Source organism: Quercus suber, unplaced genomic scaffold, assembly GCF_002906115.3.
Source record: "Quercus suber isolate HL8 unplaced genomic scaffold, Cork oak 2.0 scaffold_185, whole genome shotgun sequence".
In the NCBI taxonomy this organism is placed as follows: Eukaryota; Viridiplantae; Streptophyta; class Magnoliopsida; order Fagales; family Fagaceae; genus Quercus; species Quercus suber.
Window position 1 is genome coordinate 1094845 of NW_027069643.1, and position 16556 is coordinate 1111400.

Consider the following 16556-nt stretch of genomic DNA (forward strand, 5'->3'; position numbering starts at 1 on the left):
CTAAGACAAGAATCACAAGTTAGCTCCATCTTTCATTTTTCTGTGCTTTTCCAATAAGGTGAAGATGGTAAAAAGTGTTGGGGTATCCTACAATTTGTCTTTCATCCAACACTTGAAACAACCTCTAAGGCACCAACTCATCAAAATTCAGCCTTTAGTGCCGGTAAATGGTCACCAAAGCCATATTCCATGTCCCCACCAGTGTGGGACCCAAAGGTCATCGTTACTGGTACCTCAAAACACACTTTCTGGAATTACTCCAACTTAAAATCAACTTAAAGAATTTCAAAAAAATACTCTTCTGAAATTACTTCAACTTAACGTTTGTCGGCATGGTCCCATCACACAAGCACATTCAATGACTTGCCGCCGGACCTCATTCAACATGCAGTTAGTCCCATATCCAAAGGTGTACTTCCCAGAAACATCTACACCAGAGGGTCCCCAACGTATAGGGCCAGCGCCATGGTGGCGTATGTTTCACCCATTCACTTTGCTTCATCCCCATCTTCTTCACCACCAATATCAGCATCCCCAGAATCCATAAGCTTCTGAAATTACCTCAACTTAACCTGAGTGATGTGATAACACATGCACATTCAACCACTTTCCCACATAACCTCTACGTAATCTGAAGTATATTCTTCTGAGATACCTTCACCAGCAATTCTTAAAAACACAAGGCCAACCCTATGACTCTGCATGCTGTACCTAACCAACATCTTCACCTCTTCCCCATCTTCTACACCCTGTGATCGCCGCCAATGATCCAAAATACTCTTCTAAAATTACTTCAACTTAACCTTTGCTAAGAAGGCTCGGTCACGCAAGTACATTTAAATACTCGCAGACTCCTTTTCAATCTCATCAAAGCCTTTCATATAGGCAGATCTACTCCTCGAAAATTATCTCATCCTGCTGAAAGCTCCACCACCATCAACTACTTCATTTGAAGAGCCAAGTGTAAAAATCTGTTTTCAAAACTCATTCCCACACCACACTCTAAAACTGTGTGAGTGAACGAGTCTCAAGGGGGCATTTGTAGAAAGGGAAAATTCCCGACCTATCACAAGCTGACACGTCACACTACCAAGTCCACAAAATACAGCCAATTACAAAGCGCCACGTATTACTGCTAGGTTTTTCTATCACTACATAGAAACCAACAGAAATTTGCCAAGTGTCAGTTAGAAACCAATCACGCATCAGCGCATATAAGCGATGACATAAGCAGCCTTGCACGTGTAAGCGATGACATAATCAGTCTAACACGTGTAAACGATGACATAAGCAAACCAATAAGGCTGTGACATGTGTCACCAATCAGACTCCGCCACGTGTCACTCACCCACCCCAAAACTCCTATAAATAGAAGCCTTCCTAAGACATTTAGGAGGACACCAAGCCATCTGAAGCACAAGCAGCATCAGAGAAGATTCAGAAGTACAAAAGCTCTGCAGAAATCAATCCTCAAAGCCTTCAAGAATTTCAACCACAAAATTGAAGAACATTCGAAGCAGAATCATCCAAAATATCTACTTAGATCCTAAAGTTTGTTGGAATCAAGCTCAAAAGCTTCCAAAAACATCAACAAATCACAAATCAGTGAAGTTCTGTGAATTCAAGCCCCTAAGGCCCTAAAGAACTTCCACCATAAACCTTCAAAGATGAAGAACGCACGAAGAACACAAAGAACACACGAAGAACACGAAGAACGTGAAGAACAAAGGATTTCTAACAAGCTCATAGCCAGAGATTTATTGTAATTCCATTTCAACAATCTTCGATCCATCCCTCAACCAAATTGAAGGATATTTTGTGTTCAAGTCAAAATCACATTACCACATATCTAATCAATAATTCTTGCATGGAGATCGAATCAGGGGATAACTCTTTTGTAATTTCAGAGAATTGTACTACACAATCATTAATACAAATCCACATTTGTAAAACTATTTTACTTGTTTGATTTATTTCAAACTAGAAAGAGAACCACATTAGGTAGAATAAAATGAGCTAATATTGATATGTTTGTTTTAATAGTAGAGTTTTAGGGTATGAAAAATGTATAATTATAACTCTTAGCAACGCAGGGTGGGGCGAGGACGGGGAGGGGCAGGGTGAGATAGGTCTAAAATGTCTAAACCCGTCCCCGTCCTCATCCCGCCCTGTGGTGCAGGGCTAAAATCTTGCCCCATCCCTGCCCCACTACCTTTGCAGGGTGGGGAAAACCCGCACAGGGCGAAACAGAGAGGGGCGGGTTAAGCAGAGTAGGGCAAAATTGACATCCCTACTCTCAACTTCCTTTTTAATATCCGTACAAATATTTATTGTATTTACAACAATACAAAAATGGAGGAGTCCAATTAAAAAGTATTTGAAACACCATTTCACATCTCACAGATTATGGGGAAAAAAAATTCAAATCTATAAATTGAAAAATATGACCGCCACCACCCACTATCAAAGCCAGCCTCCACCCACCTAGACAACGCTTCACTGTTTCACGCACCTTTATAAGTTTTATCCTCTAAAAATATTTGGTTCATTTTTTTTATATATATATAGTTTGGTTGGATTTGATTAGTGGGTTTGATTATTTGGTAGGTGAAAAAAATATATATATCCTATGCTACGTGGAGTTGAAACCATAAATCCATAGTAGAGACAAAGAGATAGAGAGTTAGAGTTCCATAGCAAAGAGTCAGCAATATTATTCAATAAAGATGACAAGAAGAGCTTCGGGAATGCATCAATCTAATTGACTAAGAGTATATTTACTAGACTCTAATAAACACTATAATATAATAGTTATTTTCATGATTTGATAGACTATAATAATCACTGTAATATAATAATTATTCTTATAATTTAACTATTATTTAGTTTAGTTATATTTTTATTATAGGGAATAATCATCTTTATGAGTAGTTGTTCTTTAAAATGATAAATAACTATTCATCTCTAAAAGAGTTGTAAATTCACTCAATTGTAATAGTTCTTCCTTATAATTAGGGTTGTCCACGGGTCAGGCCAAGTCGGGTTTGTGCCCAACCCGGACTCGACTCAGTCAGATCGGGTGGAACAAAAACACACCCGCAACCGACCGCCGACCACCACGGGTCGGGTCGGCTGGGCTCAAGGGGGCGAACAGTCGGGTCGATCGAGTCCAATGATGAGCGACGGTGGGCAGAGGAGAAGTTCTTTCTTCGCCGATCTGAGTTGAAGGCGCTGGCTTCAAGTAGATCGGAGTCTATCTTCACCGATCTGAGCCTATCTTCGCTGATCTAAGTCAGATCTAACCATATATCACTGGATTTGAGAAAATCTGATGAAGGAGGAGAGTAGATCTTGGCCAGATTTGAGTGAATCTGAGCAAATACCATCGGATCTGAGCGAAGGAAGACCAAGGGTGGCCGGATCAGAGCAAAGGAACACCAGAAAGTCGCTGGATCTAGGAAATTTTGGCATTTTTTTAGCATTTGTCGGTTGGATCGAGTGGCTCGGGTTTTAGAGACTGAAACCCGCCACTCGACCTGCCTAAGTCAGGTTTTAGAGAACAGGAACCGTCACTAACTGCCGAAGGTGTCGAATTTGGCTGGGACGGGTCAGGTTCGGTTGGTTTGGTCAGTTTGGCCAGGTCTCCAAGTTGCTTGGACAGCCCTATCCTTAATCATTGTAATAATTTTTAAAATAAATATATTTTCAAATAAAAATTTCCATATATACAAAAAGTTTATAAAAATAAAAATCATAAAAATAAAAGGACAAAACTTAGGTACAATACTTTAAGTGTTGTTCCTTAAGCTCTCCTTTTAGGATTCAACCATATAGCTACTTAACTAAAAAATACACTTCTATCCCATGAGAAAAAATCTACATGGCAGAATAGGGGGACCTAAGGAACAGTACCTAAGTACTGTACCAAAATCTTGCCCAAAATAAAAACTCATCTCTCTTTCAAATTCAAAAAATATTATTTTTAAGGAAATATAATTGTATGAATAAGATATTTCTTAAAATAAATCTTAAGTTTTATTTTAATGTTACAACTTACAACCAAACTTATGAATATATTTAGTTATTCCATTACAAGTTACAACACATTTTATTTTCAGTAATAAAGATCACTATTATCGTAATCCTCATTCAATATACCAAACGTGCTCTAAGGTTCTTCTTTTGTTCCAACTTCTCTTCTTCTTCTTTTTTTAGTGGTGTAATATTATGCTGGTTGCGTGATTTTTACACAGGGCTATGCTTCTCTAGACGTGAATACTTTACAGGTTTTATAGGTTGTGCCATTTAGAATGATGAGTTGATTAAGGATTTTGCATTTGTTGTAATTGTTGCTGCCAACCAAAAACAACATGAGGGAAAAGAAAAGAAAACAATAGCCACAATAAAAATAATTATATTTGTTACATGCTATAAGAAATGGACACGTGTCATCACGGAATGCATTCTCCACTTTGAGTATCCAACTTTTACAAAATACTAGTATTATGCCCGTGCGATGCATGGCTTAATCAAGAGTCATGTGTAAATTATTGAAAATAAAAAATAATAATTTTATACTAATTAAAGTTAAATAGATAATAAAAATAAACTAATCCTTTACTCTATATATTTTTTTTTTGAAATGAAGTAACCTTTTACCCTTTTATTAGAATACTTTGTATTTTAATACACACACAAGAGGAGAGGGGATAGGTGTATATCCAAATAAATGCATATTGTGTAAGATTAAGTTTTTATTTAAAAAATCATATATAAATCCAAAATTAATTGAACAGAATATGATAGTTAACTATGCAACTAATAAAAAATGAGATGCTTGAAAAATATAAAGGGAGTTTGCATAATTAAAACTCAATTGCTTATTTAAATGAAAAACCTTGAATTCAATAATTAATATATATATATATATATTTAAAGCATATTTAAGTGGCAACCTCAATGTAATAGTTAAGAAATGCGATCATAAATTTGTATGATCTCAAAAATATAATGAATATATATTTAACTAAATTTTTTTGTTTTATATTAAATTATATATGATATAAAAGTGGAGCAGTCATTGCTCTTCCATGTGTCATACCTGTCAATAACATTTCTAGCTCCTTGATTGTTTGTGAAAGTGACGTTCTGTTCATCTAGGAGATGAAATGACAATTGTTCAACTACTGGAGTTCGATAATGTATGTCAAATTGGTAAATTCTCCAACATGCTTCACACACAGAAATATATCGACAATCTAAGTAACTCTTGATTTCATCAACATCACTGATTTGTTTCTTTCCGAATATTTCATTTCTTGTTACATTTTCTTGTACCAACATTGTAGCTCTATCAAGGCCTTTTTTAAAATACTTGAAGAGATATTTTAATTGCTTTAGATTGATTGCACCACTCAACATTTTTATGAGCTTGATATTGTATCAATAGATTGATATTGCGAGGAACAACATAAATTGTTGTCAAGCTTGACATCATCTTTTTGTATAAATCTTCCATCATCTCTTCTTCTATAAATTGGATATCCATTATCATCAATTGTCACCTTGTTGTAATGAATGTGATGAATAGATCAGGATTACCTGCCCATCTACGTATCACCATGGCATCTTGATAGTTTTGTATCATATATCTTGGTCCACCTGTAAAAGTTGCAGGGAGAACTATTCTTTTACTAAGTGATTTACTACTTGTGTCACCTCTAACAACAGCATCACGCACGTTCTTGTACAAATCTGCTCTTAATTGTGGCTGTTTTTTGTATATAAACCTTAGTCTTTCTTCTTCAATAGTTGTATATGCATCAACTATGAATTATTGGAAGAGTCGACCACCACAAAGAATTGTTTGTCCAAATCCAAATTTTAAACGAATAGGAACAAAATCCAAATCTTGAAATCTATCTCTTGCCATGCGAAAAACCTCTGTAAGCTTATTGTGCTCATCAAACATTTTCCTTTGTCCTTCAATAATTCTTGGATCAATCTTCTCAAATTTTTTTAGGCTTACTATATGATTTTTTTTTTTTTTTTTTTTTTGGTTTATAGAGATACACTTACTTTATGATAACAATGAATTAAAGATAAGAATGAATTATAAATTATATGATTCTTTTCAAATTTTTTTACGCTTACTATATGAATTTTTTTTAGAGATGCACTTACTTTATGATAAGAATGAATTTGAGATAAGAATGAATTAGAGTCCTGATTATTCTAATATCTATTTAGAAATTATAAGAGAAGTAAAATTATATATATTTTTTCTTAAAATCTAAAAATTTAATAAAATTTCTGCAATTTGGCGAAACTACGTAGTCCAACTACGGCATCTAAGCCCAACTTTTATTATATAGATAATAGATAGTTGTAACTGAAGAGGCTGGTGCTGCGGAATTTAGTTGTAACTAAAGAGGCTGGTCGCTCAATAGAATAATAAAATAATAATAATAATAATAAATTTATAATTAAAAAAAAAAAAAAAACCAATGCTCAGCCTCTCATCCAGTCGACAACATATATAATAATAATAATAATAAATTTATAATTAAAAAAAAAAAAAAAACCAATGCTCAGCCTCTCATCCAGTCGACAACATAACATACTAATAAAAATTTGTAACTGAATTTTTTAATTATTTTTAAAAAATAGAAATTAATTACCGGTTACTATCCTACCTGGAGAGTAGCTTATTTCTTAACAAACTCAATTTATAAAGAAAATTCATGCTGCCAAGTAAAAAGAGCATTAAAGAAAGAAAACAGAACAATAACCATAACAAAATATGATTGAGGATCCAACTTTTAATATATATATATATATAATTAGATAGATTAATAATTAAATCAACTTAAAAGTCATTACCTAAAAAATTAAATTTCGAAGAGATGACAAATGTTATTGTTACATACTATGAGAAAGGGACACATGCCATCACTAAATGTGCCCTCCGGTTTGAGGATTCAACTTTTACTATAGATAAGCTGAAATAGAATAAGTAAAGTTTCAACCTCTCACAATTAATTTATAGAGATGGAAAGCCAATCAACCTTGTTTACCCTTCTAACAAATCTACAAAGTGATCTCAGAATGAATATTTGATATATAAGTCAGGCAAAGTAAGATAACTTAGGTCTGAGATCAATTTGACAATGCTCCTCAGTTTTAGGCCGAGGTGTAGGTTAATACTTGTTCTTGAACTACAATGTTCTCACTCTCTTTTCTGTGTTTTTTTCTTGATCCCCTTTCTTGTAGGGATCCCTTTCTTTTATATAGTCATCCAGATTGCATCCTAGCCTTCCACTTGGATGGCCAAGGCTTTTTCCTCAGATACTTGTCCCATTAGGGCCTTACTAGAAGGTTACTGTGTTAGGTTGTGAGCTATGATGACACTATTTAGGGGTCATTCCACCATTAATGCGGCCAATTAAGTGGGTGCAGAGCATTGAATGCGAAGGTGATGGATGCTTTATCTATACCCTTCCTTCACCTACTCAATGACAAACCTTTCTTTCTTTCCTCGATCATATGGCTGACAATCTTCATGGCCATACCTCGGCTCTTTCAAGAATGTACCCGTACCCTTTGGTTCCCCGGGCATGCCAGTCATCTTGGGTTTTGTGATTGTGTTGTCATGTTTGCTCCGAGGCTTCCTTGACCTTCCAAGGTGTGCCCCTTTTGTCTTGTACCCACATATTCTTGTCCTCGGTTTCCCGTCCTCCCACAATAAATATAATAGATGGCTCCATATAGGAAGAAATAAAAAATAAAAAATCACTAGTTGATGTCATGTTAGGATAATTGGCAGCATTTTATTGGTTGAGAGAACCACTTCACTTTAGCAGTCCTCCTAGTGGACCTTATTATAGTTTCTCCCATACAGGGTTCTCTTTGAAAAATTAATGGATAGTAGTACTGATTCTTCTAATTCATTTTATAAAAATAATAATAATAATAAATATAAAAAAAAAAATTGATAGTTATAATTGAAGAGGGAGATTTGAACTCTCTCTCTATTGAAAATATCAAAAGGTGTCAATTGAATTACAAGACTTTTAACAATCTCTTATTTTATTTATTAAAAGTATAATGCACATTTTTTATTTTTTTTATTCAGGCTTAAATTAAATAGGGTATTTTTAGAAACCTATATATTTATTCTTAAAAAAACCCTATATATTTATTTATTTCAGAGATAGTGAATTAAATTGTGTGTTCTTCAAAAATATAATTTTTTTTACAGAGGACTAACAAAATGAAATAGACAAAAAAAAAAATGTTAAACATTAGCACTTCGAATACTTCAGGCTACGTTTTTTTTTTTGCAAATCTTATTACTTACATCGTACTCCACGAATAATCAATTCTACAACAATCGCCTATATCCGTTCTAAAAAATAAGTATATTGTATTTCATGAACAAAAAAGGGCATTTTAGGATTGGGTGTAGAATTTATAGGGTCAATTGGAAATGAAGATCCTTTCCTTTGACCCAATTCGAGTATTCCACAATAACATCTTGTCAAATGTTCTTTTGTTTTCCTTATAAAATAACAAAAATAAACAACATGGCATTCTACGGTTGGTGAAATATAAAATAAAACACAAGAAAAAAGATATATGATTTTTACTGTTTAGTAAGAACTAATAAATGCGTCGGGTGTGCTTGGTAGGGCTGTAAATGAGCCAAATTTTGTCAATTAGTGCATGTTCAAATTTGGCTTGTTAAGAAAAGTTAAAAGTTCGAGCTTGGCTTGAACTCGTGACAAACTTAAAATAACGTTTGAGCTGGAGCTCGTGGGAAAGCTAAAAAACTTGAGCTTGGCTTGGCTTAACTTGATTAATTAGTCAAACCAAGCCCAAGCTTAATATTAAGTTCAAACTCGAGCTCAGGTCAAGTTTTTGAACTTGAGGTCTAAAAAAAATTACATTATTAAATGCTTAAATCTCTAAAATTAATATAAAAAGGAAAAAGAAAATAGTATATTTATTTTATCATGCATTTAGTCCTACTTATGATTAGCCATTATTCAAATTAACAATTTACATTGTAGGGTTAGGATTTGTGGCCCAAGCTCAAAACAATGAATTTGTAGAGTATGGGTGAAAGAGCTAGGTGGATTATGGAATCGACAACAACTAATTACAACCCTCAAGCTCAAACCAACATGAATTTACACGTAAATAATGGGTGTCCGAAGAGCTATATTATTGATTATGTGGTGAATATAGATCTTAGAGTTACAATAAAGCTCTTATTCTTCTTTTTTCCCTCTCCCTTCCTCAGGAGCTTCTTTCCTTTATATAACCTCCCTTTTCCTCATCTCCATCGTCCACTTGTACATCATCCGTAAGTCCACTTGAGTATATGTCATATCAAGCATCTCCTTTAGCTCTGTGTGAGTGGCGGTAGGTGAGGATACACTGTTCAGGAGTCTTCTCCACATAAATGCGGCCAGAAAAGTTGCTGCAGAGTATTAAATACGGTGGTAGCAGCTTTCCTTTTAGATATTTCTTCATCCTTATCGTCTCCAAGTATACTCAGAGCTTATCTTGATCAGGAGGAATCCTAGGAAGATCATCTTGACCTTTTATACGTTCAATTGATCCATACTATTCGCGTCAGAGGAGTATAACCTCTTCGGACAGAAGGCGACCTCTTCAGATTGTAATCACTTTTCTCTCAAGGGGTCCCTCTTCCAGATGGGCCTTGCCCTTACCTCTCCTTCTCTTCGGATGCACAGTTATCCTTACATGGGGCTCTAGGCTCACTATGTTAGATTGGGCCTTTTTCCCCCCCCGCCTGGTCGGCCACTCTCGGTACATATTTAGGCTCCGAGATCTCGGTACAAGGGGGAGTTATGTTCCATGTGGATGGGAGGTCCATTAATTAATTAATTAATAATGAAGTCATAAAGAGTAACACTATTTACGCAAAAAATTTGACAACATTTTTCATACTAGTTGAATCGGCAAATTTTTACTAATTCTTATCTAAGTCCATTATTGACATTATTTTTTATTTATCACTAATAATTTGTCATATCAGTTGTGTCAAATTTTGTGTCTCTAGACTTTCTCAACGATAAGGGTGTATTTGTTTGGAAATGAAATAGGATGGATAGAAAATTTTGGAAGAAAAATAGAAATGAAAACTTTTTAGAGTGTGTTTGTTTAGGTGGGGAAGAAGGAAAATATATGGCGAGACCCAGATATTTTCTCCCCTAACCCACCAAAAAGTTTTCTCTTCAAATTGAAGAGAAAACTGAGAGGAGAAAATGAGTCTAATTAATGAACAAAAAATACCCATGAGCTTTGGGAATTCGTCCTATTCTTTTTTTCTTTTCCTTTTTCTTTTTTCTTTTTTCTTNCCCCCCCCCCACATACATAATTAAATTCATTCACTCATCATTTCTTGTCTACAACTTCAGCAATTATTTAAAATACAATTTTTACATTCACGTTAAATGGTGAAGAAATAAAAAAAAAAAAAAATACTTGTTTTTAACTATTATGAATGAGAAAATACTAACATATTTCATAACTTTACTTTAGATGATTGATGGGGAAGAATCATATATGGTCCACTTAATTTATTTATTTATTTTTAAATGTAACTATATTCTAAAGTAGTTCTTGGTCAATTAAGAGAGAAGAAAAAAAATTAAGGTAATGGGTAATGGTCTCATGTTGGCCATGTCATAATTAAGATAGTATACTGAGTATATTTAGCTAAGACATATAAACTTATAAAGAATCTACGCTTGAATTGTTTTGTATCAAGCCAAATAATTCACGAGCTTTTTTGTGAACAATTTTTTTGATTGGGCTCGACTTGTTTAATAAACGAGCCTGAAATTAAGGTTCAAGCTTGGCTTATTTATAAATAAACAAACATGAATGAGCTTTTTATCGAGCAAAACCCTAGTTGTCCATGATAAATTTGTTCATTTACAACCCTAGACTGTTTAGGTTTGATTCGGTTAATTAGGTCAAACTAAAGTGGTTTATAAAAATCTAAAAGCCTTATCAAATCTTGATAGGTCAGAATAATTCAATATGACCTGTATATTTTTTTTAGTTACAAAAAAATTAAATAAAATAACTTGAGCATATTATTTTTGCGTTCAATTCAATACACTTAATAGGAAAAAAAAGACAAGACTCAAAATGAAAAGTTAAATAATACATCAATAAGAGTTAATGCATTTAACAATTAGCAGTCCTAAAATCATTTGTTCAAATGACAATAAGTTTATAGAACAATGGCTCATAGCTCTCAATTCAATTCAATGTATTTCAAATGCATCAAATATTTCAATCAAAAGTCTCAAATTCCTTTATCAAAATAGATCATTAGGATTGATATACTATAGTATTATAAGAAGAAATGTCCAATTTTCATCACCTTCTACAAACTAAAGTTTATCGTCACAAAGAATTGTTATTTAGATCTTTTGTTTGTTAATCTCAACAACATACCTAAATCACATATTCACATACATTTCAACTCGTTTACTATTCACTGAATGCATAATGTCTAATATTTATATAAAATTATACAAATCTCAACATTGCTAATCAAAATAGCACAACACATGAGACAAAATATAAGATTAAGATTTTTTTTTTTTTTCATTTCTAATTTTAGGGACATTTATATATATTTTTTTTTAATTTAAAGTTGGTTTTTTAAGCTTTCATTTATAATTTTACCAAAAGGGGAAAAAAAATCTCTAACACTGAGAGAATTAAAGAGTGAAGATTATTAATGTCTTAAGTTTACAATTTCCAAAGGTTCAAGTCTGTGTCGTACAGCGATATGGATCGAAATTGTTGTAAGAAGGTAGTGAGGCCTGGCCTTGGCAGAAAATTAAGAAATTTAACTTGGTGATTAAAATTTAGAAATCGATTTTTTAAATAAATAAGACCTTTTTTTTTAAATTGAAAAACAAATTAAGGAACGATCAGAAATTCTTTTTTTAAATATTTGCAAAAAAACAACCAAAAGGAAAGAAGGGGCATTATTCAGTCATGTGAAACAAGATTTTGACTTTTTTCTTTTTTCTTTTTTCTTTTTTCTTTTTTTTTTTTTTTTTTTTTTAAGGTGCCGTGTGACGTTGCCTCCCTTTTTTTTCCTTTTTTCTTTTTTTCTTTTCCATTCCTGGGGCTGGACGTTGGGTTCTTCTTCTTCCTTCCTTTTTTTTTATTATTATTTTATTTTATTTTATGGATTTCCTAGGCATTGCCTTCTTCTTCGTCTTCTTCTTCTTCTTTTTTCTTTGTTTTAATAAGAAATGATTTTTTTTTTTTTACATGATTTTTATTTTTTAATAGTTTGGGTGATTTTTTTTTGTCACTTTTTAGTTTTAATTGGCTATCATTTCTTAACAAACGTATATGAGTAAATTTATACAAACTCACTTTTTCCATTCTTCCATTTTTCCACTCCCAACCAAACAAAAAAGTGAGAAATTAAAATATTTTCTATCCTCACATTTTTCCATCCTCCCACTATTTTCTATCCTCTCACTTTTCCACCTCTCCAATCAAACAAACCCTAAAAGTAGAAAGTAGATGTGTAATGTCATGCCCACGACATTTTTACAACTATTTCACAATAAATCTTAAATGTCAAATTATCATTGGTGAGTTAAAAAATAATGTCAATGGTAAGTCTATATTACAACTAATAATAATTTATTGTATAGAATTTATTGTGAAACTGTTATAAAAATGTTATGAAGTAGTATTACTTAGAATGTATCTATTGCAAACACTAAAACGTGCCTTTTACTTAATATACACAACAAAGTTGCTGTTCTTTTCAAATCTAAATTATCCGGAGAGAATGCAAATATTGTGCAATATTGTAATCCAATGTTCAGATATATTGAATTATTATTATTATAATATGAATACCTTTCACATAAAAAATGTTCAGATATATTGAATTATTAAATTAATAACTTTAACATCAAATTCACTAGTAATTGACTGTTTCAATTTCTAGTGGTCGATTGAGGGTGGATTATGGAGCTTTGATTTTGACGGGATCGATGGGTTAAGTTGGATTTGATGTTTGTGTGTGTGTGTGTGTGTGTGAATTGATCTCTACCTTTCTCAGAGGCATTGGATTTTGTTTTGATAGTGTTGTTAGAGATCTATGGCGGAGTTACTGCTGATGGTGGTGCTAGATTTTGATGAATTCATAACGTCAGTGTTAAATTGGAAATAGGGGATGGATGACAGTGAGGCCTTGGGTGGCTTGTGGTGGCTTTTATTGGCTATATATGGCTGTTTAAGGGCCAATTGAAATAGGCCATTATTGTCACTTTCAAAAGGCCAATTAAAACTTTTTTTTCCAGACATGTTCAAAATGTAGTTTTAGTTTAACGTGTACCCATGTCATGTCATGATATTACCAATTTATCACTGGTAAAAGTAGTAATAATCACATTCTCATGAAACATTGAATGTGATATTCTTATAATGAATATTTGGACTCAACGAATGAAGCATAGTAATTCCACTAGATTTTATAGGAAATGACAGAAATCTTTGTTAAGATCTTGCAATTTTTCTCTACTTAGAGCATCCTTGTCAAGGATTCTAAAAAATTTAGCGTTTACCATCTCAAAATCCAATTTTATAACATATAACACACCACTTTATACTACATCCTATATCAAAACTTCTATTTTTTTTTTTTTACCATTTCATTTAAATATTGTTTCTTTATTATTTTTCAATAATTTTTTATTTTTCCTCTCTCCTCTATCTCTCTCTTTTGTCTGTCTCTTTCTCACAGCACCACCGTCGCCACACTACCACATCCACTCACCACCAACACCTCTAGTATAACAAAACACAACAGCCACCACACCCAACAGCCAATAGCCACCTCACCCAGCAGCCAACAACCACCACAAACCCATCACCCACAAACCCACCACATAAACCTAGCCACAAACCACCACAGCATAGCCATAGCCACCATCACCGAAGGCACCCACAACCTCTGCATATCAGGATTCCCACCACCCAAAACCACCAATCAAACCCAGTACCACCACAAATCACAAACCCATGTTAGAAATCATAGACCCAAAATTAGAAAAAGCATATTTTTGAAATTTCTCACCCAAAATCAAATCACAAAACCCACCCAAACCTAGCCATGCTCGCCAAACCACCGCAACCCAGCCACCTCAATCAACAGCAGAGACCCACAAACCACAAACTCGACCTCATCTTCTTCACGGTTTCGCCGAACCACTACCACCATGGTTTTCAGTTGTGAATGCCGGTGAATGAAGAAAAGAGAAAGAAAGAAGAAAAGAGAAAAGAAGTGAGACCAGTGAGAGAAGGAAAGAAGAAATGAGAGAAGAAGACACCGGTGAGAGAAAAAGAAAGAGAGTACAGGGAGAGAGATGAGAGAGCAATAAAAAATTGTTTTTTTTATAAGATTTGAGCTACAGAGCGCTTTCATTTTTGAGAGTGCACTGTAGCAAGATTGCAAAAATTTTAAGATATAGGATGTTTGATGGAGTAGCATTTTGTAATTTCAGATGCTAAAAAATAGCATTTATGGCATTTACAACCCTTTGTTGTGAATGCTCTTAAAGCATCAGCATCCGAAAGTGAGAATGCCAAATGTAAGGGTTATTTAGCATTAGGAGCCACAAATCACCCAGCATTTGGACTTGTAAACATTCGGAATTGTAAATTTTTTTACAATTGTGCTACAGTAGCATCTTATTAATTAGATGCTACAATAGCACAATTGTATTTCTAAAAATTATTTTTTAATTGTCTCTCTCATACTTTTATATAAAAGTCCGACCAACTTTCTCTCTCCTCTCTCTTTCATTATCTCTTTTCTTTTCTCTATCTTCCTTCTCTCTCTCATTTTGCTCTCCTCACTTCAAACTCAAAACCCCATAGCCACCACACCATGGCCTAACCCACTGTCACCGGCCATGGAGATCGGCGTTGGGCGTGCGATGTGGAGATCGTCGTTGGGCATGGGTTTCTGGCATTTGGGTCGGATTTGGGTGGCGACGGTGGCATGGGTTTGGGCAATGGTGGCGACAGTCAGATTTGGATTTGGATTTGGATTTAGGCATGGGTTTCCGACGTTTGGGTCGGATTTGGGCCGGATTTAGGCATGGGTTTCCGGCATTTGGTTAAGTTTTTGTTGATTTTGGTGATTTTTTGTTGTGATTTACTTTTTGTGATTTTGCTAGGTATGGCTTTGCTAGAGGTTGTGGTGGATCGTCTTCTCCGTGGATCGTGGTGGATCATCTTCTCCATGGATCGTCTTCTCTCAGGAAAAAAAAAAAAAAAAAAAAAAAAAGCTGTTATCAGTGCTAAAAGGAATTGATTTGATTTTTTTTTTTTTTTTGTGGGTTCATGGTGGTGGAGTTGGGGGTTGCCATGGTTTGGTTTGATTTTCATTTTCATTTTGTGGGTTGCCGTGGTTGCCAAAGTTTGTGGCTGGGCTTTCAAGAGAACAATAGTTTGGGTATGTTCTAGACTTCTAGTAGCAAGTGGTTGTGATTTGGGTCTTGAGTTTTGGATTTGAGATATATTATTTTATTGTGTAAAAATATTATTTTAATAAGTAGAATAGGAAAATAAAAGTTAAGATACTGGAAGGATTGTAAAATTATATTATATAATTAATAAAGTAACTTTTTGAGATGGTAAAATAAAATGAGATAAAAATTTTGACTGTGGATTCTTTTACCTACTAGTGCTATCTCACTCTCACCAGATCCCAGTTACCTGTAGAAGGGTACGTATGAACACAAGCCTAGTTGGTTGACAATGCAGAAACACGAAGTGACGTTCACACAGGCTACGTATCTCACCATGCCAAATTTTCAAGCATCCATCCATGTCAAATTTAATTGAAGTCCAAAACTAAGAAGGGTACGTATGAACACAAACCTTTTTTTTTTTTTTTTTTTGAGAAATGTATGAACACAAACCTAGTTGGTTGACAATGCAGAAACACGAAGTGACGTTCACACAGGCTACGTATCTCACCATGCCAGATATTCACGTATCCATCCATGTCAAATTTAATTGGAAGTCCAAAACTCTAATACGTTTGCGGAAAATTTTATTGTTCTAGGGGTATATTAGTCCACCAGCCATTAACTCTACGTTTTGGGATTTTTTTTTTTTTTTTTTAAGAAGCACTTTATGTGGTCTTGGTAGGCCTCATGTTTTAATAGGTTAGTAGCTACGACCGTGCTCTATTTGAGGTAATCAAATCTGGTATCCACTCTCCACGTCGGATAACTAATTGGCCGCTACCATTAGGTTATAAGGTTGATCCCTCTATTTTGGTTTTATTTTTAATTTGGTTTTCAAGTTTTCACATTTTTCATTTTGGTTCATATTTTTTATCTTTTGTCATTTTGATCCTTTTCATCTTGCTTACCTAAAAAACATCCATGGTTAATGGATTAGATTGCTAGTTTAAAAATAACGTTTTTTTTAAGCGATGACAACACGGACCAAAATGG

The 16556-nt window shown here is 33.9% G+C and overlaps 1 long non-coding RNA gene across 1 annotated transcript; it reads left to right on the forward strand.

The window, feature by feature from the left end:
• Nucleotides 1–15436: 15436 nt before the first annotated feature.
• LOC136069727 (uncharacterized) lies at nucleotides 15437–16195 on the forward strand. Its single transcript, XR_010630954.1, has 3 exons — nucleotides 15437–15544; nucleotides 15797–15954; nucleotides 16034–16195. It is a non-coding gene; the product is annotated as an uncharacterized LOC136069727 (long non-coding RNA).
• The last annotated feature ends 361 nt before the right edge of the window (nucleotides 16196–16556 follow it).